At 51.1% G+C, this 20035-nt stretch overlaps 2 non-coding genes and 1 pseudogene across 2 annotated transcripts; 1 reads left to right on the forward strand and 2 right to left on the reverse strand.

Annotated features, from left to right (window-relative positions):
- The window catches only part of LOC120375649, a 276817-nt pseudogene that overhangs the window by 91883 nt on the left and 164899 nt on the right, over nucleotides 1-20035 (reverse strand).
- TRNAF-GAA lies at nucleotides 1413-1485 on the reverse strand. Its single transcript has one exon. It is a non-coding gene; the product is annotated as a tRNA-Phe (tRNA).
- TRNAS-GCU lies at nucleotides 7287-7368 on the forward strand. The gene has a single exon. It is a non-coding gene; the product is annotated as a tRNA-Ser (tRNA).

The following is a 20035-nucleotide window of genomic DNA, read 5'->3' on the forward strand; positions in this document are numbered from 1 at the left end:
CTCCCGCTCATATTGGCCAGCTGCAGCCTCATCTCCTGGATCTCGGGCAGCTGTCGCTTGGTCCGGTCGTACAGTCACACGCTGACTGGCTCCCCTGCCTGGATGCTCTTGTGGAAATCCCACAGGCGACGCTGCAGGACTTGGAACCACTGGTTTCTTAAATGTTGTAGTGTTTGCCCGACTGCCGGAACAAAGCCACCAACTCCTCCCTCACCGACTCCCACCAATCCCCCTGGTAACCACAGAACCCTCTGATGCTTTCCCGTTCTGCCAACACCGTCAGGCCTCGCCCCCCTGCTCCTTTATCTTGCAAGCTCTGGATGTTCAGCTTCCAATATCCTCTGCCCTGGGTCAGGGAATTGCCCACATTGAGCACACGGTGAGAGCTGCGTGATCCGAACAGTCCATTGGCACCACCCTGCACTGGGCTGTTGACGTGCTCTCCTTCACGGAAATCCGGTCAGTGAGACTCCTGGCCTGTCCCCGCAGAAAGGTGTATCCCCTCTGCGGCTGGTGTGAGCGCGGGTCAAAGGAATAGGAGGCTACCACCCGCCCTCCACTGGTTCCACTGTGCAGAAACACGTCCTCTAAGCCAACCTCGCTACAGACCTGCGCCAGGTAGTGCTCATCATAGAATAGTTTCCTCTGACCATCAGGAAAACAGGACCAGCAGTCCTCAGGCCGGTGCAACAATTGAAATCCCCCCTGACACCAAACACCGTGCGGTCCAGAGGAAGGGAGCCAGTTCCTTCATAGAACTTTCCTTTTAGGCCTTAATTGGGGACCAAACACACTAATAGAGCCATAACCAGTGCTGCAGAGCACAAAGCCCACCAGTAATGCTCTCCCTGGTCAGAGCTCCAGCCCCTTCTGTACTCGCACCATGAATGTGAAGAACAAGACTCCAACCCCATCATTCTTCACTGGCCTGGAGGACCAGAGAGATGGGCCCTTCCACCAATCACCATCAAGCTACCCTAGAGTTGTTCATGTGCATTTTATGAACACCCACCATGTCAAAGTCACTGAACATCAAGTGCCTCCTCCTGGGCCCCAAATCCCTTCCACCTTCCCATTTTCACAGATGCCCCTTCAGGGTACTGCCCTTGCTCAGCTGCACAGAGGAGTTTTCATCCCCTATACCTGCCTGTCACTGCCCAGCAACCCCTCTGGCACCATTCCTGAGGGCCACCCTGCCTCACTCTCTTCCTGCCATATTGGGTCCACCAATAACTCATGTAGGAGAGACAGCTCCCATCCCTCATTGTTAAGGGTCAGGCCAGCCAACTAGGGGCAGAATCCTAGTATCTTTTCCTACTGCAGAGCCCAAATTCAGGGACTCACCTTGGGTGCAGGAATTGCTGTGATCCCAGAAAACAAGCCATCACTGTGCAAAGAGGGATGAAAGGGCCTGCCAAAGCCTGGGATTGAACCAGGGACCTTTAGATCTTCAGTCTAACGCTCTCCCAACTGAGCTACTTTAGCAGCTGTGTAGCAGTATTTTGGCCTGTTGCTTCTCTGTCTGGTAGTTGCACACAAAAAGGACGTCATTGTGAGCGGCCCATGAAGACAAGACTCGCTTTTGCCTGCCTTGCTCAGCCTGACTTGCTGCCTCACCCTGTTCCTGCCCTAGTGCCCGGGTTGACCTTGCGGTGGAAGGGGACTGGGGGCCAGTGGCGCGGGGAGGAGGTTGAGCTGGACCCTGAGCTAGACTAGACCCTGGCAGTGAGAGTCTGGCCACCACTTGCTGCCCCACCCTGTTGTCCTGGCTTGCCCCACGGGGCGTCATTTCGGGAGGGAAGTGGGGCTTCTGCCTCCCCTCCCCGATTTTCACACCGCAGAGGATTGTGAACAGGAAAACAAACAGCTGCTCCACACCCTCACCGGAGGAACCTGACATAACCTCAGTATTAAGACCCAAGGACTCAGGCTGAGAACTGATATAACACCACTCATTTGGGATTTATCAACTTGTCTTCCATGAAGCAGGGCCAGATCCAGTGTTTTTCCTGCCCCAAGCGGCAAAAAAAAATAATTAAAAAATCAAAAAAAATCCACAATCAATGGCAGCTCTACCATTTTTGGCAGCAAGTTCTTCCCTTTGAGAGGGACTGAGTGGGCCAAATTGCCGCTGAAGAACCGGACGTGCCTCCCCTTTCCGTTGGCTGCCCCAGGCACCTCCTTGCTGCGCTGGCAGCACCACATGATGTAGTAGGCGATAGCTAACCCAGGTGGGGCACATGGCCCCACACACGCCCTCTGCAAGTCTTGCCTCTGAAATTAGGAAAACTGGTGAGTTGAAGGCACAGTTGCACACCCAGAAGAAAGCCCAGCATGACATGCTCAGGGTGAGGAGGGTGCTAAAGCCTGTTATCAAACCAGAAACCTTCAGATCTTCAATGTAATATACTCCCACATGAGCTACTTTGGCAACAGCCAGGCCCACCAGGAAGGCTTAATACACAAGCCACAGCACATGCTGGGAAGATTTAAATCTGGATGTCACAACACAGGAGACAAGCAGTGGACTTGGCCCAGAGGGGCAGGCTGGGTTCCCTATATCCCAGTCACTCAAGCCAGCACCTGCCCCCTCAAGCTGTCACTGGCGCCCCCAGGTCTGCGAGACGAGAGCAGCGGTTCTCACTGGAACAACTCCACCCACAGCTCGCAGGCTCCTCCCAAGCCTAAACCGGAAAACCATCTTGCCGGAAAGCTGCCCACTAGGACTCACCATTGCTTCTTTTCCTTCCACCCAGAACCCCACTTCTTCTCCTGGGCTGCAAGTAGCCACCCCTGGGAAGCCAAGAGGCAGGCACAGGATTCTACCTCCCAGCAGCCAACCACACCTCCCCAGGCTTTGCAGAACAAATGGTGGTGCTCTACTAACCCCACTTAGCCGCACTGAGGCGCTTAGCTTCTGCCCTGCCTTCCTCAGCTCGACTTTCCTCTTTGCCCCATCCCTGCCTCACTTCCTCCTTTGGCAAGTCACGCAAAGGCCAGTCTCCGCAGGCCAACCTCCCAGGGCAGAGGAGGCCAAGCCACAAGCATTCAAAAGGCGACTGGCCTAACTCCTCTAGCTTCCCCAGGCTGACGCCAAGGTACTTTGTCCACTGATGTCACCACCCTCCATCATGCGGGGGTTGGGGTTATCCCAGGGACAGGCCAGTGGCAGAAGGAGGAGCACCTTGCTGGACAGCATGGGGAGCTGGGAAAAGGAAGCCAGTATGTTTCTGCCTGGTTTTGGGCTGAGGCCCTTTTGCATGTCAGGTTACCATGAGAACCGCTACACTACAGAAACTCCATCACCGTGCGCTGCCCTGCCCCACCCCTCAAATTCCCTGCACTTTGGTGGTGCTCACCTGGCACATACCGAGGGTGAACCTGGAGAACATGGCAACAGCTCTTCAGTGGGTCAGCTGGAAGAGCAGAGGACTGGAGCTGGGACTCAGGAAGTCATCCTTACATCACCCTTGTGACTCCAGCCTGAGGAGAGCTGCTTTTCCTTCCCCTTGCTGAGAAAGAGCAAGAGAAGAAAGAAAGCTCAGGTGGGCCTTTTCCTGCAGAGAAGCCCAAAGTGAGGGCCTTGCATTGGCTAAAGGAACTGCTGTGTTTCCAGGAAACAGCCCACTGCTTCAGAAAGAGTCTGCTAAAGCCTGAGATTGAACCAGGGACCTTTAGATCTTCAGTCTAATGCTCTTCCAACCAAGCTACTTCAGCACCAGCAGGGGGCCTTTTTGGGCTGCTGTTTCTCACCTTGAAGCTTATTCTCGATAAACCATCGTTCAAGTTAACAATGGCCAATGCAAGACGGCCATCGCTTGCTATTTTAGCACTCGGAAATGTCATCAACTAGTCTTCGGATCTCGTGAATGCTGCGCTTCAGTTCATGGGGGAAAGGTGAGAGAAGTGACCTTTGAACAAAAGGCCTGGGGTTAACATCCTAACACTGTCTCCGACTGTAACACTATTTAATACCGGCCCACCCTGTGCTGGTGACAGTTCCATTGCTAGATGTTAGTACATTTCAGTTACTGTTAAAATTAAAAGTTTCTATATGCTTAAAGGAAATTATTTTTTTTATTTGCTTATACATGGCATGAATAAATAAAGGTTTACACATCCTAGCATGAAAATGTATTTTATATGACAGAGAAAATCATGCATCAAATTGTGCATCAAAATCATGCGATGAGCTACAAATGCAACAAAAATAAGGTATTCAATGGTTTAACATATGGAGCTGGGGTGGGGCTGGGGGGCACTGAAGACACTTCTTGCCTGGGACACCACTTGGTCTAGGGGAGGCCCTGTCAGGGAGAGCAGGAGTTAGTCTCACATGCCTATTTCCAGGCTGTTATCTGTGGGCACCTGCTCTCGGGGAGGGATCGCGGCAGCCCGGACTCAGGGCTGGAACAGGCCCCGGATTGAGGGGGTGGCTGCAGGGTTTGCAGCACTCTGATGTCTCAGACAATGTGTCTCCCCAAAGCCTCGGATCTGCATCCCCAGAAGGCTCCTGCGCTGCCTCCGCTCCTCTCACAGTCTATAGCAAGGAGCAGCAGCAAGGGTCAGGGATGAGCCATAGGGCACTAGGTGGGGGGCAGAGGCTGCAGGACTAAACCCAGCACCCAGAGCAGAGGGGGTATGAGCCTTTTTCTCTCTCCTTAGCCACGTGCTATAGCGCCGAGAGCTCTTTGAAATGCCTCCCCGCCCACAGCCTGGGGAAGGGGAAGGAGTCTCAGGTTCTAGCGTGATTTGGAGGAGGATCACTGGACCCTAGAACCATTCACTGCCCTTTCCCGGAGAAACCTGTGATGCACAGAACGGGGCTGAGATAAATGCTGACAGGAGCCAGGATTTGCTCCTGGAATAGCAGCAGGATTGGGCAGCTGGAAATCTCACCAAAGGAGCTGAAGCCTTGATGGGTCAGACACAGATGCCCCAGGTACTGCATGGGAGGTTTAGGTTTGTTTCTGGACAATAGCAGTGAGAGTCTTATTGCCTCAACATTTCAGTAGAAAAATTCAGACCCAAACTGTGTGTGGCGGGGAGGTCGATAGCGGTTTCTTTGGGTGTGATTTAGTTTGTTTTCTCATTCTCATTGTAAAAGCCTTTGATGATTTTGATGGGAACAATGTTTGCACAAGGCCAAGGAAAAATAAGAAAAGTTAAAAATCTGCATTGGAGTGAGGGGGTCTCTGTGGGCCAGGGCAGGGGTGGAGATTTTCATGGGGAGGGGTTAAGGGATGAATGAGACACTTTTGCGGGAACACAGGGGGATGTTTTGCAGTTTAATTTTTCCAAAGAGAAACCTCCCCACTCTCCCTGTGCTGCTGCCCAGCTCAGACCCCACTGACACCCCTGTGATGAAGTGGGAATTTTCAGAACGTTTTGCATATTGTGTGTACCTCAGTTTCCCCTATTTGTTGCATGATTATCTAGGTCAGAGGTCCAAAACGCAGGGTGCATCCCGCCAGGTGGAATGAAGTAACACTCAGGGGAATGGACCTGGGGCCCAGGCCAGCCCCCAGAGTGTGTGGGGAGGGAGCACCATCCAGCTCCGCTCCTGGCTGTAGCCCCAGCTGCTGGCCCTGGCTGCTGGCCTGGCTCCCAGGGCTCCACTCCCAGCCCTACACCTGTGGCTCTGCTGCCGGTCTCTGACCCCACCCCCAGCTCTGGCCCCTGCCTCAGCCCCCTTACCCCTGTCTGCGTCCCTTCCCCCACAGCTGTGGCCCCATTCCCAGGTGTGGCTCATGGGGGCACGGACAAGGGTAAGGGGGGGCCTGACCCTCAAAAAGTTTTGGGACAAATGATCTCGGTGCTGGGACAAGGGTGTTTACTCTGTGGAGACCCCCAAAGGGCAGGTGTGGCTGCTGTCGAGCTGCCTGGGCCCAGACAATGGCCACAAATTCTGTCTCCTAGCAACTGCTGGCAGGCGCACCTGCTGCAAGACACCAGCTGGCTGGGATGAGTTGGAGAACAAAGAAGGAGCTGGAGGCCAGGTGACCAGGTTGCCAGGAAACAGAACAAAGGACAGAAGAGGGAAAGGGCCTGGCTGAGTCGGGCTGTTGGGCGCAAGGAATCTGCTGGGTTGGGGACTCGGCGGAGAGCCCAGGCTCTGAGTTCGGGTCCCCCAAGATGGACGTTGCTGAATCTTCCTGCTTCCTGTGCTAACACAGAACTTTCCCAGGCTGGATTCCAGACCACTAATAAACCTTCTGTTTTACAGCGCTGGCTGCGAGTCACTGGTGATTTTGGAAGTTGGGGGTGCAGGACTCCTTTGCGGGGGCCCCCGGTGTAAGGATTTCCCCGGTGTCCTGCTAAGGTGACTCACTACAGGAAGCTCCTGGCATGGAACAGGGGAGCTGAAAGGTCCAAGGTCAGTCCCAGGAGGTGCTGAAGGCCAGGAGGTTTCCCCCAGTGACAGCGTCCCCTGGGCGGTGTCACACTGATGAGGGCTCTGCCTGGGTTTGGTTCAGAGCTGTTCCAGAGCATGGAGCCTGGGTCAGCCCCCCAGCATGTGACCTGCAGGCTCCACTCTGGCAAAGCTCCCTGTCCCTGGGCTTTGGCACCACTAGCCTGCTTAGTGACTAGGGGTCAGTTTAGGAGTGATTCCCAAAATGTGGGACATGCCTCCTAGGGGGGCTCAGAGGAATGTTCATGGGGGCACCTCAGGGTTGAGCCAGCCCCCATGGAGGGCACGGAGGGAGCCCCACTCTGTCCCAGCTCTTCACCCACCCTACCCTCAGCCTGAGCCTGAGCCCCTGGCCCAGCCGCGACCCCCTTCCCTGTGTCTGCACCCCTCTCCCCAGCAAGCCACAGCCCCACTCCCAGCCCTGGTTCTCGACCACAGCTTCCAGGGGGCCTTGGCCATGGCTAAGAGGGCACAGTGTGAAAAGTCGGTCCTCAATTGCTTCTATGCAGTCCAATAAAAGCTATTCCTCACCCACCTACCCCCTATCAGGACAGACTAGGTATGTTCTGCTGCCCTTCACTCATGCAGGAAGGATAATAACATTTCATTCCACTCAATCCTAAAGTGATTTGTAGCCCGCCACCAGCCAAAACTGGTCATTTTGGGAAAGTGGCCCCATCATGCTGCATAGCTAGGCAGAGTAGGTGTGTCTGTGCAAACACGGTCTGTTCCTGAAGTCTTTCCCCCAGCTCCTCACTAGATGTGAGGGGGGAGCTCATTCAGCCCCTGCGTCCACTTAGTGTTTCAAAACTCCTTATTGTCCCTATCTCTGCTGGCCTTAGATTTCTCCTCCTGTTCATCTTTCAGCAGTTCTGAAGAGGTGGCCGAGTGGTTAAGGTGATGGACTGCTAATCCATTGTGCTCTGCACGCATGGGTTTGAATCCCATCCTCATCGGACACATTTAGTCTTCATTCCTCCTTTATAGACAACCATCTCCCCCATTGGTACAATAACAGACCCAACAATGTTGCTTCTTGCAAACAAAAACCTTCTCAGGAACTCAGAACTCCCTTGCTTTAAATTAAATGTCTAAATCCCAGATTTCTTAAAAAAAAAGAATTCTCTAGTCCTGTATTTCTTAGTTTTTATCTCAAAAGGTAACATCCTCATCATCTCCCCCAAACACCCTGGGACCTGCCGAAATAATTAAAATACCCCCATCCTGAGCAAGGCCAGAACAGTGAACCAGAGCTAGTGTCTAGGCCAAGCTGTTCTGACGGAGGCAACTCAAACATTTTCTCCCTGCTTCCCTTGGCAAGGTCTGACTAAGAAAACAAAATTCCCCAAACTGAAAATTTTCTGCTGAAACACCAATACTAGTCTGGTTGGGGACTTTGATATGAATGTATTATTATTATTATTATTATTCTCTTCTGATTTATCTCAGTTCAGTGTTTGTCCTCCGGATGTGTTTACAGATATTGAGTTGTGGGGGAGAGAGGCCAATTCATAATGTCTCTAGCCCCCTTTCATAGTGTCTTCCAACTTGCTAGGAAGCTCCTTTGCTGCGATGTGAGTCAAGCAGTGTCCATTGTCGCTGTGCTATCTCAGAGAAGTCTGCATTGTACACGGTTCCTGGGATGGTCCTTGGGAGTGTGAATCCCTTCAATGGGCCAGCAGCGAGTCTGGCTCCTCCCTTGTCGCACCTGAAAGGCTGGTGGGGGGCATTTCCCCACCTCATAACATATCTCAGTAACACACACCAAGAAAAACTTCATAACTTCCCAACCAATGCGAGCACACACAATCCAACACGATATTAATGTACAACAGATCAAGATTTTTGAAATGATACCTCACAAGGCAGACTTTGTACAAACCGTGTCATCATTATATGAGAGTGGTGAATATGGGGCTTCCAAGGCGCTGCTTTGAGTAGAGTGTGCCACATCTGGGCTTCCACTGCAATGGAGACGTGCCCTTAGAGTCCATCTCTCCTGGGATAAATATGGCAGCAAGGCTGGCCTGGGTCATCTGACTTGGGCTCATGGAGCTAAAGCTGAGGGGCTAAAAACTGTGGTGCAGATATTTGTGTTCACACTGAAGCCTGAGTGATCTCCAGGGCCTGCAGACATCAAACGATGAGGAATTCTGCACACAGAGAGGACCCTGCTAGTGGAAAATGCCTTTGGAAAAGCCCCTTCTGTCACCAGCTGTGGTCGTACAGTGCTCAGTGCTCTGCGTTGTGGCCTCAAGAGCCATGGATGCAAGTTGAGTTACGATGACCTTTTCCTTGTCTCCATGTTTCTTAGGTGCCTCCTTCCGACACTTTCAGAAAAAATGACTGGTTTCTTTTGGAAGCATCTGCACTGCAAGGCAAAGGCATCTTCTCTGCTTCCTCAAAAGATTGACCAAAAGGTGGGAAGAGCAGACACATTTGTTAAGGCACCACTGGGTGCTGCATCCCTAACCTCCACTTTACCTGGTAGGTGCCTGGCCCTGCTTAGCCACAGTGCTGCTCTCTGGGACTTTTCTCCCAGCTGCTCCATTTCTCATCACTGACAATCAAAAGGAAGGTGACATGACCTCTGTGTGTGGACATCCCCAGCAAATCACAAGGACGTGTGGCACAGGCTCTCGTGTTGCAGCAATTGCAGTCGAAGCAACCGCCATGCCAATGCCAGTCACAGCAGCCTTTTCATCAACTCCAGGCTTGTGATTTGATTCTTTCCAATGCCTCTCTCCAAAGAAGCCTTTTCCTTAGCAAGCAATTACTTGGATACCAAGGGAGGTCTCTTCTGTTTCCTAGAAAGACACAGGAAAATGTGAGCAGAGGAGACAAAAGCCATGCAACAAGGCACCACTGGGAGGATCTCCTGTTTACTAGACAGGTGCTTTAGCCAGCTAAGCCATGGTGCCTGCCTTGCAAAAGGGTTTACAACTGTTCCATTTGATGGTTCAGGATAACACCTGCAAATTCCAAAGTACAGACGTTCCCCATTTCCCTCAAGACTTGCAGACCTTGAGGTGTCTGGCTCTCCGTGCACAGCAAGCCACAGCTGAGTTGACAGAGGGCTTCTAACATGTGCTTCTCCCACCAGCCACTGTGATCATATAGTGGTTAGTGATCTGTGTTTCAGTCGCAGCAACCTCGGCTCAGTTCTGAGTCATGGTAACCTTTCCTTCAGCTCTAGATTTCTCATTTGCCGCTTTCCAAGTGTGGTGGGGTGGCTGCCCCAAACAAGCAGAAGAAAGATTAAGGCAGCCTTGCAGAGGCTGTGCAGAACCCAGCATATCAGGAAAGGGCTTATTGGGAGAGCCAATCAGGAGAAGGCTTGCTGGAGCAGCACATATATAAAGGGCTGCTCAGCACAGCAAGAGTCAGTCACTCCTTGGAATTTGAGGAAGGAGGATTGGCTGCCCTGAAGGAAGGGCACCATGATCAGAGTAGTGCTGGGTGGGTAAGGGGAGCATGAGTGACCTCCTGGCCGACTACTGCCAGACTGAGGCCCTGATACAAAGGCGGAGAAAGGTGCTAGGTCTGTGGGGAAGTGGTCCAGAGAAACAGATGGCAGGGGTTGGAGGTGCACCCCTTTTGCCTCAGTCGCTGCTGACACAGGTGGCTACACCCTGGACTGCAGCTGGCCACTGAGGCAAGTGTCTGGGTAGAGAACGGCTGCCCCCTGGAAGGGGGGAGAGACCTGAGTGGGGCACAGCCAGAGGGCTGTGTCCATAAGAGGACATTGAAGTCCTGAGAGCGACATGGGTCCTAATGATAGAACAGATGGCAGCCAGACGCCACTAGATGAAGGCGCACCAGGGGACCAGAGCTAATTGCCAGGACAGCCAACAGGAGGCACTGCAGTGAGGCATGCCCCATGGCACCAAGACTTAGCCGCAAGGAAGGCTCTCTCTGTCTTGAACCACTACTTAGAAGGATTCTGCTGACAGGTCTTTTCTTTTTATGAAAAGAGATACAAAAAAGGAGCCAACAGAGACATTAGGTTCAGCAAGGAAGAACTGTCAGGCCAAGCCAGGATTTCCTGGTTACTAGGAAGGCTCTTCAGCCAGCTCTTCCCAAAGACCACTATCCAGAGGCCTTTTAACAGCCACTGCAGATGTTCATCAACAAAGAGATGCCAAAATAGAGTTCTCCACTGCCTGCAGCCATCACACTACCAGGAGTTCTGTGCACAGAGAGGCCCCTGCTGGTGGAAAAAGGCTTTGGTAGAGACTCTTCTGACACCAGCCATGGTCATATAGCGTTTAGCACTCTGTGTTGTGGCTTCAGCATCCACAGATGCAAGTTCAGTTAGGGGATGTTTTCTTGTCTCCACATTCGTCTAATGGCTCCTTTCAACACTTGTCACCAAAAAGACCTGTTTCTTTTGCAAGCAATGTACAGCTAGGCAGAGGCAATCTTCTCCATTTCCTCAAAAGATCACCAAGCTGCGGGGAGAGGAGACGCATTCAGCCAGGCACCACTGGGTGCTGCATGCTGAATCTCCTCTTTATTCAGCAGGTGTCTGTGAAGGACATAATCTACACAGTGTAGAGGTCAAGAATAGGAGTTTATTACACACAGCGCTGGCAGAGTGTCACCTTGCGTATTAGGCTCATAGACACTGTCAGTCAATTGATTACAATAGAATATATAGATTTTCCATGGGCAGGGTAAAGTGACGGGGTAGGCAGTTCCACACCCCAGGATAGGTTCTGCACCAAGACAAGATAGCACAGTAGCCAATGGTTAACAGGTTACATAATGTCTCCACCCATGGTCTCAAGTTAGCAAGTTAACATTTAATGAATAATTTGATAAAATGTGAGTAGTATAAAATATCTATGTTGAATTCTGATTTGAGGTCCATAGGAAAGGAGCAACTCTTTTGATTGTCCAACAGGTACATTCCTAGGGGTTAAAGCAAAGAACCAGTGAAAGCATATGGCAATAAAGATTGTTTTCTGTGTGTCTAAAGGCAAGGCATTGGTCTCTTGGGAGGGAAGTGGAAAGATGCCATATCTTATACTGACATGTGCCTACTTCTCATAAACTCAAGATTGGATCTGTGGGAAGAACGTCTCTCTACAGAAGAGATTAACAGAAAAGGAAAAGGGATTCTTTGCTCAATTTGCAACTCTGAATAAGACACAATTATTTACTTCTTAGCTCCAACACCTGGCAATTTGCTGACCAGGCCTATCTTAGCAAGCAAGGCTTTCTGTTTACCCTAGCTTTCTCTTAGCTGATCACTATTTGCTAGGCCTCTGGTCCCTTGACCATACTCTGGACTTTGGCTCTGGAAAAGAGCTGGCACAATCCATAGATCAGGTTGTTATATAAACTGCACATGGATTTGAACCCTTCACATCCAGTAATGGCAAAGTCCTTGGTTCCGGCTTGTAGCAGTGATGGAATAAACTGCAGGTTCAAATCAAGTCTCTGGAGTACATCCACACCTGGGATGGGTCATTCAGTCCTTTGTACAGAGCTTCAGTTTGTAGCAAAGTCCCTCCAGGGGTATGAAGCAGGATTGAAGACAAGATGGAGATGAGGCATCAGCCTTTTATAGTCTCTTGCCATGTGGTTTTTGCTTTCTTTGTCCCAAGGACACTCTATCCGGCACGTGGCATAGAAAAACTTTAAAGTTCTGTCCATAGGGCAGATCCCTGCATACCTTGCTGAGTCACAAAGCATATCTGACTTCTCTCAGTGGGCCAGTTGTATAGCTGATGGTCCTTAATGAGCCATCAAGCAGGCTAGGCAGAATTGACACCAATTTGTCTGGCTGGAGTATTCCCCGGAAGCAGAGCACAAGTTTGAAATACGGGCAGCATAGAGCCAATATTCATAACGTCAACTACAAAAATGATACACATCCAGAGATAGCATAATTCTAATCAGCCAATCATAACCTCTCCATAGACCCCTTACACGACAACCTTTCTATAATATTGGCTGCAAATATAGAACAGTGGTCGCAACGGTGAGCTATACAGTTACAGATTATGTCAATAATGTCACAGGAGATGACACGGCATCAGTGAGACTGATACTGGAATACTGCCTCCAGTTTTGGTGTCCTCATTTGAAAAAGATGTTGTGAAATTGGAGCTGGGTCAGCAAAGAGCCACCAAATGTTGTGAGGGCTGGAGAAAAATGCCTTCTAGGGAGCTATTGAACAAGCTCAACCTGTTTAGCTTATCAAAAGAAGATTGAAAGGTGACTTCATTGAAGTGTTGAAGGGCCTTACTGGAGAGAAAAGATTGGCTATTAAAGGGCTCTTTAATGTAGCAGAGAAAAGCATAACAAGCCCCAATGGCTGGACGGTGAAAAGAGACAAATTCATATTACAACTAAGGCACAAATATTCAACAGCAAAGATGATTCACCACAGGAACAAGCTACCAAGGAAAGTGGTGGATTCACAATCTTCTGATGTCATTTAATGAAGACTAGATGCCTTTCTGGAATGTGTTTACCCAAAAAGTAGCTATTGTGTCATACAGGAGGCCTGTGATATGCAGGGGGTCAGATTAGATGCTCTAATGGTCTCTTCTGGCCATAAAGTCGACTAATTTCTGAAAAACTGAGTGTAGTATTGGGAGCAGCGGCTGATGTTTTACTGTCTAGCCGGCTTGCTTCCTAGAACGAACACTCCTTGAGTGGGGTGATCCACAGGGAGTAGCTCAAACCTCCAAAGTCCCTGGGCAGGGGCAGGACATTAGCACAGCAAGGGAGGGGTGTGGCAGTGACATCACAAAGGCTTTTTGCAGGACCTCAGACTATTGGTCAAAAGTGGTGGGGAGGTGGTGACCTCACAGAGAGATGCTGACATCAGCCAGGCAGGACAGGGGTGAGGGGCCAGGGACACCTCAGAGACCCCTGTGGCTTTGCTTCAGCAAGTCTCCTTTTCCAGGTCTCTCTTTGAGGACAGAGTATTCGGGTTCACGTATGTGAGCGCCAGGAGGAACCTCTTTTGAGTTTTCTCCTTCCCTTTTCCTGATTTTACTAGAAAACAACCATCCCTGTTTAGAAGGTAAGAGCCTCCTTGAGGTTTGAAACCTGTTCAGTCTGATCCATCTGGTGACCGTTGAATTCTAGGCATGGAAAACACGAGCTTAAGGAGGCAGAATTTTATTCTGCACCTGGGATTTTGTCCCTTAGAATCACTGGGGACATTTGAGTTTGTCCTTTTTGTTTCACTTTTTCCTCCATCCCTCCCTCCTTTCTCTTCTTCTCTTTCTTCTTTTGTCCTTTCTCCTGTTCCCCTCCCAACACCAGGAGAGAGGTGTGTGTGTGTGTGTGTGTGTGTGTGTCTATGTGTGTGTGTGTTGCGGGGGAGTGCTCGGCAGCTCCCACTCTGGGAGGTCCACCCAAAAATGTGGGTCTGAAATAGTGCTCGGGCAGTGATCCTCCCCGTGACCTGGGCCATCCTTTGGGCTCTCTGGTGAGAACCCTCAGCTTCTCGTCCTCAGTCTCTACCCTGATTGGCTGAGCAGGGGGTTATTGACAGGGAGGAGACTCAGGTCCTTGTTGTTCTCTTTGAAGACCAATGAAATAAGTCAGAACCAGTTCTATGTTTGATGAATTTTGCTGCTTCACTGCATTAATGGTCTCTGAGCAGTTCATGATTCTCTCTAACATTGCAGTTCTCCTCAAATACTTGCTGAATAATTACTGTGCACTGTTGTTGGTGTGGAGCTCATCTGAGAGCACTTTACTCAGGTCATTCAATGTAGGAAATTCAAGATCCGATGGTCAGTTTGAAAATCAGGGCTCTTGGGTCCTATTCCCAACTCTGCCACTGCCTGCCTGTGTGACCTAAAACAAGTAAATTCTCCTTTCTCAGCCTTAGCTGCTCCCTCTTTCAAATTGGGATAATAATGATCCACTCCTACCTACCTCAACACACTCACTCTTCCCCAACATACACGTTATCTCTCCCCCGACACACACAGTCTCCACACTGCAGTTGAAAGGCAGCTGGCAATCTAGTAAGATGCCCATTGAGCAATGGCTTAGGGAAACCTGCTGGCATTAGACTTGTTGGGGCCTGAGGCTGAAGTCAAAAGTCTGAGCCCCACCACCCAGGGCTGAATCCCTCAAGCTCTGGTTTTGCCCTTCCCCCACTTGGGCGGAGCTCAGGCTTTGGCTCCCCCCTGCCCTGTGTGGGAGGGGCTTGGTCCCTCTTTCCAGGGCCATGCAGTAAGTTTTTTTGGCAGAAGGTGGTTGCAGTGAAAAGAAGTTTGAGAAAACCTGGCATAGAGCATCTCCATTACTGAGCTGCAGCAGCAATGTTGCGGGGGAGTTTGAAATGTTGACGCGTCTTTAGCCTCTGAACACATCTAGACTTGGCTCCCTGTCGCACCCTGGGTGATCAGACACTGAAAGTACAGCCATGGAGACACCACACAGCCTAGCTGGCAAGAATCAAACTGCCACAGAAAGACACCGCTGGTTTCTTAGCCCAGCTCCCTAAGCCCTCAGCCACAATCACTTAACACAGAGGCTTTTCTACACTCTGGTTCTGTTCTCACTGAAGGGTCATTTCCAATGGTTTGCTCAGACCAGCTTCCCCAGCACACTCACTGCTGTGCAGCTCTGTACGTGTGGCCATGGCTGAGCAGCAAGAATTCCTGCCCATTTCCCCAGTGGCTGGAGCATGGCTAGAGTGTGTCTGTGGTTAATGATGTTGCTGTAGATTGTTCATTTCCTGCCTTGGCAATTCAGACAGTCCCTTTTCCCAACATATCTCCAGCACATCAGTAATTCCAATAACGGGCAGGTTTTCTCTGGGGCACTGAGATTTTTCAGGGAGTTGGTGGATCCTTTCTTTCCTCACCCTGGAGTAAACTCAGCTTTTCATTCTGTGGTTCATGTTTTATGGAATAACAGCAGCAGCTTGAAGAAAGAGAAGAGTGAATATCTCACTGTCAGGGCGGAAGGTGGTCACGTCCTCTCTGTCTGACCATCGCCACTGCAGGAGAGAAGGTTTCAATGGATTTGAATGCCCTGGCTCAGACAAGAGATACAGGGAGGTTTTGCTGTTCATGGATCTGTGCAAAGGAAATTGTGTCTCTGTGTGAAACTGAGGAGGGAAATGAAATGCCCACCGGGTGGCGCAATGTCCTAAGCTAAGGCAGGAGGGGGAAGGACTAGAGCTGAGGAATGACTGAAGTGGACTCACGTGGGATTGAAATGACATTTGTTTCTGTCAGGTAGTGAGAAATGTGACATTAATTCAGATGCGGGGTTGAGGCTTCCTTAGCTCCTTGTAAAAACTTGAACTTGATTTCCCAGAAGGGAGAGAGGGAAAGTCTGGGGCTGCCTTTAGTCCCTGGCTGGGGTCTCCTCGCCAGTGGAAAACATCCCTTGTTTGGTGCTGCCAAGGGGATCGTGCAGAGCTGAGACATCCCTCGGCTTGGATCAAAGGGGGAGTTGGATGGAATTTATCACACAACCCTCCCTGCTCCCCAGAGCCCCACGGGAGAATCTAGAGAAGGGAGTCATTCCTCCCCTGCGCTCCCAGAAGAGTTGCTAGGGCTCCTTCCTGCCAGCTACTCACCCCTGGATTCACCCTCAGCTCCTGGGATCTTTCTGCTCCAAAGGCACCAGAGTCCTGGCATGTGGAGGGCGTCACTGCACAGTCTGAAACACAAGGGAGGTTTCTGGAATTGAAGGAAGGAGCAGAAAATGGAGAGGAAAGAAACAGAAACAAAACGCCTCTTCTCTCCTCCCTCTCCCAGCAAGAAATGTTACCAAGGACCAGCATTAGGGAACTGGTGCCTGGGCAAAACTTGTACTTTGGCACTTCCCCATCACCGCTGGGCAATCCCCCTCCCCCTTTAGTGCTAGCTCCTGCACTCCCAACCCTTGTGCCTCCTTCACCCCTAACTCCTGCCCCATCCTGTGCCCTAACCGCTACACTGTGTCCCCTTTGCCCTTAACTCCCGCACTCCTCCTGTGCCACCAGCCACTGCCCTGCTCCTGCACCCCTTCACCCCTAACCCTGCACCCTCCTGCACCCACGTGGGGACACTGACCTGTGTGCATGGAGCAGCTGGCATTGCTGCCTGCTCCTCCCTGGGATGCTGCTCCTCCGGGCACCCCAAGGGGCTGCAGGGGCAGGGCGAGAAGTGACATCGTCTGCGCTCCCTGCATCCAGGTCACTTTCCTCAGCTGGGCTGTATCAGGGGAGGGCAGAGAGCAGCAGCTTCTGATGCTCCCCTCCCAGCACAGCCCAGGTGGGGACAGTGACCAGGATGCATGGGGCACATAGTGTTGCTCCTCACTCCCCCCAGCCCTCTATGGGGCCACAGAGGAGCATTGGGGCAGGGGAGAGCAGTGAGCATCTTTGCACTGGCACACGGTGCCCTTTGACCCCCTGGAGCCCTGGGCGGCTGCCGGGGGCCCCACCCCTAAGGCCAGCCAGGCTCCCCAGCATGAACAGCAGAGACAAAGGGAGACTGGCCCCACACTGAGCAGTGGTAGCCTGGGCGGCTCATAATGGAGGCTCGGGGGGGGAGGGGTTGCTCAGCCTCCCCAAACCTTGCATCGCCAAGGAGACAGTGGGGCCAATAACTAGGTGCCCTGGCCAAATTGGGCCCCCCTGGAAAAGTCTCCCCCATGCTGGCCCCAGGGCTGGAGGAGCTCCCACTCCCTGCTACGGCCCGGGGGCTGCAGCAGGGGCACAGAGCTTCTCTGGTCTCGGGGCCGCAGTGGGGCAGGGGTAAAGGAGTGACAGGGTGGGGCCAGTGGTGGAACAGAGGTGACAGTGGATGGGGCCGTGGGTGGAAGGTGTGGAAGGGGGCGGAGCCACAGACAGAAGTGGCGGGTTATGGTTCCAGTTCTGGGGCTCCCGCACTTGTTCTCCCTTCCCTGGGCTTTAGCATCACTAGCCCCTGCTTAGCGAGTAGGGTTCAGTGGTCCCCAAAATGTGGGGCATGACTCCTAGGGGGACACAGAGGCAAATTCATGGGGGCAGCAGCACTCAGCCCCACTCTGCCCCAGCTCTTCCCCAACCCCACCCTCAGCCTGGGCCCCTGACTCCCAGCCCAGCCTCGACCCCCTCAACCCTGTCCGCACCCCTCTCTCCCCAGCAAGCAACAGCTCCACTCCCAGCCCCGGTTCTCAAGGGTGCCACAGCCATGGATACAAGGGCACAGTGTGAAATGTTTGGGGACCCCTGGTTTAGGATGATGTTCTCAATCACTTCTATGCAGTCAAATAAAAGCTATTCCTCACTCACCCCTCCATCAGGACAGACTAGGTATGTTCTGCTGCCCTTCACTCATGCAGGAAGGATAATAACATTTAATGCCACTCAATCCTAAAGTGATTTGTAACCCACCACCAGCCAAAACTGGTCATTTTGGGAAAGCGGCCCCATCATGCTGCATACCTAGGCAGAGTAGGTGTGTCTGTGCAAACACGGTCTGTTCCTGAAGTCTTTCCCCCAGCTCCTCACTAGATGTGAGGGGGGAGCTCATTCAGCCCCTGCTTCCGCTTAGTATTTAAAAACTCCTTATTAGCCCTAGCTCTGCTGACCTTAGATTTCTCCTTCTATCTCTTTCTTGACAGCTCAGCTGAGGTGGCCAAGTGGTTAAGGTGATGGGCTGCTAATTCATTGTGCTCTGCACACATGGGTTTGAATCCCCTCTTCCTGGAATGCTTTTAGTTTTCACCCCTCCTTTGTAGACAACCATCTCCCCCTTTGGTACAATGACAGATCAAACAATGTTACTTCTTGCAAACAAAAACCTTCTCAGAAACTCAGAACTCCCTTGCTTTAAATAAAATGTCTAAATCCCAGATTAAAAAAAAAATTCTCTAGTCCTGTATTTCTTAGTTTTTATCTCAAAAGGGAACATCCTCATCATCTCCCCCAAACACCCTGGGACGGCCCCAAATTATTAAAATGCCCTCAACCCGAGCAAGGCCAGAGCAGTGAACCAGAGCTAGTGTCTAGGCTGAGCTGTTCTGAAGGAGTCAACTCAAACATTTTCTCCCTGCTTCCCTTGGCAAGGTCTGACTGAGAAAACAAAATTCCCCAAACTGAAAATTTTCTGCTGAAAAACCAATACTAGTCTGGTTGGGGACTTTGGTTTGCAAGTATTATTGTTATTATTCTCTTCTGATTTCTGAATCAGTTCAGTCTTTGTCCTCCAGGTGTGTTTCCAGCTGCTGAGTTGTGGGGGAGAGAGGCCAAGTCATGATGTCTCTTCCCCTCTTTCATAGTTTCTTCCAACTTGCTAGGAAGCTCCTTTGCTACCATGTGAGTCAAGCAGTGTCCATTGTCGCTGTGCTATCTCAGAGAAGCCTGCATTGTACACGGTTCCTGGGATAGTCCTTGGGACTGTGGATCCCCTCAATGGGCCAGCAGCGAGTCTGGCTCCTCCATTGTCACACCTGAAAGGCCGGTGGGGGGCATTTCCCAACCTCATAACATATCTCAGTAACGCACACAGAGCAAAACTTCATAACTTCTCAACCAATGGGAGCACACACAATCCAACCCAATATTAATGTTCAACAGATCAAGACTTTTGAAATGATACCTCACCAGGCACACTTTGTACAAACCATGTCATCATTATATGAGAGTGGTGAATATGGGGCTTCCAGGTGCTGCTCTGAGCACAGCGTGCCACACCTGGGCTTACACTGCAATGGAGACGTACCCTTAGAGTCCATCTCTCCTGGGATAAAGATGGCAGCAAGGCTGGCCTGGGTCATCTGACTTGGGCTCATGGACGTAAAGCTGAGGGGCTAAAAACTGTGGTGCAGATATTTGTGTTCACGCTGAAGCCTGGGTTCAGAAACCCTCCCCCCTCGTGGGGCCTCAGAGGTTGTGCTCAAGCACATATGTCTGCACTGTAATTTTATAGAGGTTGGGATGGAGTTTAGCAAGTGGAAACGGTAAAACCACATTGAGGGGACTGGATCACTGACCTATCAGCTCTTAACACCCAAACTTTCAGTAACTCTATTATCAATGCCTGTGAGTGTAATTTATACCATAGATCCATCTAGCTCTGAATCTTGTCTTCTGACAGTAGCCAATACCAGGTGCCACAAAAGCCACTCCTCAAGGTACTACTGGGAGTTCAACCGAGGATCTCCTGCTTACAAAACAAAGGTTTTAACCAGCTAAGCTATAGTACCTGCTATTATTTAAAGTATCATGTTTGCCCACACCTGACTTTCTGCCAATCCCCACTGGGCCCTGACAAGTGTTGCTCGTGTTTGGATTCTGTAAAGCAGAGGAGCAGGTGACTTTTGCTCCCAAGGTGTGTGTGTGATTCTTTGGACAGGTCTACACTACAAAATTAGGTTGGTGTAATTACATTATCTAGGCTGGCAATGCCGTTATATAAACGTAATCCCAGTGTAGATAACAGCTCAGCAGTCAGAACTTTCTGGAGCTATGAAAGGGGAGGGGCCCAGACTCTGTAGCAGAAATGCAGGGCAGGCGAGTTCACGGCAGGCATTGTGGGATACTGGAGGAGACCAGTTATGGTGATATAATGACCAGCAGCATTTACACTGACAATTTGTCACTTTAAGTTTGCTGCACAAAGCTCTAGGCCTCTCATCGAAGTCGTTTTATTTTGTCAC

The sequence above is a fragment of the Mauremys reevesii genome, linkage group 12, assembly GCF_016161935.1.
Source record: "Mauremys reevesii isolate NIE-2019 linkage group 12, ASM1616193v1, whole genome shotgun sequence".
NCBI lineage: Eukaryota > Metazoa > Chordata > Testudines > Geoemydidae > Mauremys > Mauremys reevesii.